This window comes from Neltuma alba, unplaced genomic scaffold (assembly GCF_004799145.2).
Source record: "Neltuma alba isolate B1F8T4 unplaced genomic scaffold, ASM479914v2 tig00012622_pilon, whole genome shotgun sequence".
Classification (NCBI taxonomy): domain Eukaryota; kingdom Viridiplantae; phylum Streptophyta; class Magnoliopsida; order Fabales; family Fabaceae; genus Neltuma; species Neltuma alba.
The window spans coordinates 29,060-30,995 of record NW_021637063.1 but is presented as its reverse complement, the minus strand read 5'-3'; positions in this window follow the sequence as shown (position 1 = coordinate 30,995).

The window sequence follows — 1,936 nt, the reverse complement described above, 5'->3', positions numbered from 1 at the left end:
GACCCTCTTAGAGCTACTGACGGGGCGGGTTAGATGGTGGCTACTTCTGTAATTCTCCGTACATAATTGTTTAACGTATTCTCCTTTCACCCCAGTTATAAAAAAAAAAAAAATCAATCAAAACCTCTAAAACCTATTATTTTAGGAACAGGCCTCTAATATCACTTCTGATCAGGCTTATCACTGTCATTAATTAAGCTATTGATCCGTTAAACCAGAAAAGTTTTATAAAGTTCGATAAATCCACAAGTTACTTGATCAAGTTCATCTTTTTATTCCCAGGTTTCAGTTTATTGGTACAAAGCAACATTATTTCTAAGATTGATACCATGCTTTTTTTTTTCATATACTAATATACCCCAAAGAAAGGTATGTTCACACATCACAAGTATTTTTTTTTTCTAAGCATTGGTATCCTTCTATTTGAGACAATCTGTTTAAAGCACATTGCAAGCTTGTAGTTTTTTTTCATTAAGCACATGTATCTTCCTAATTAAGGCAATTCTATTTGAGGAACTATTGCGCATTAATGTGAGTGCTTCTTGTAGTGGGAATTCAAACCTTAACTTAGTACATTATGAGGGATTAGCCTATTTTTCTAAACTCAACCTTGTAGTTGTACTTGTAGATGAGATGAGAGTGAACATAACTTTATAATTGGGCTGCCAGCCCAGAAAGTTCTGTCATGTGCTAAGTACCTGTTGCGCTTGAAAAGAAATTTCACGAATTTTTGGCCACATCCTAACTTATATATAATTTAAAAGTATAATCTTAATCAGTCATGCTATTGCTAAACTAGTTATAAACAACGTTGTTCATTTATCAAACTTCACAAGACACACTTCGTCAATCCTTGAGCACTAAAAACACATAATCCTATGTTAGACAGAGTCGAGAAGTAATATAAACTGAATATACAAGCCCAACCTATCAAGAGGTAGGGGACTTAAGCTGCCAACCCAACCTGCCATAACTCATACTTGCGGCTGGCTAACTTGCCAACCCATGGGGTTAATTTTGAACTTATGCATATCTTTATTTTGCTCTTAGGAACTTGATTTTATGCTTGATGATTTGTCTCTTTTTTTATTGATTTATCATTTTGTATTGATACCATAATTATGTAAAATAAATTATATGTTTATATTTCTAAATTTTGGGGTTAATTTAATTATATAATTATTACTATAATTTTTATATTTCATATTTTTACTATAATTTATGGGGTTAATTTTCGTTTTCCAAATACATTGATAGGCTTACTATTGTGCATATCTGATATCTCCCTCGCCAACTAAGCAGATTGCATGGATGAAAAGGGTGTCATACAGATTTGTGTTTAGCTTTATGTGACTATTCCAGATTAATTCATGCAAAACTCTGTGAATTACTTTTTACTTAGGAAAACCGAAAAAAAAAAAAAACGAATTGAAGGAAGTATTATCTTTTCAAATCTCAACGAGTGCATGGGAAAAATGAAAATCTAAGGATTTAGATTGAATATTTATCGTTAAAACTGAATTTTGAGCCATCCAGATATTAGCTTGTTAAAAACGCAATTTTATTGTCTAAAGATAGTCTTTATCTTATATTCTACTTGCATAAAGTAAAATTTGGACACCTGGATTTCAAAATACTGCATAGATCTTAAATGAACACCTCATGTTCATTTTATGATGATTCTTTTTGAGTTTTGTGGGGCACTGTTTTAAAATATAAAATTTTTAGAACGTAACATCAGAAGAAAATGGCATTACCTCTTCATTTTCATATTTGAAATGGTTACGTAAACGACGGAATCGACCCCACTTAAATTCCAAAAGTAGATATATAATATTTATATACATACAAGAAAAGACCAATTTTCGAGATAGCTCATATAATTTATAGACATAGTTGTGGGGAACAAAGCCAGATTTTTGACTTGATGACGGCC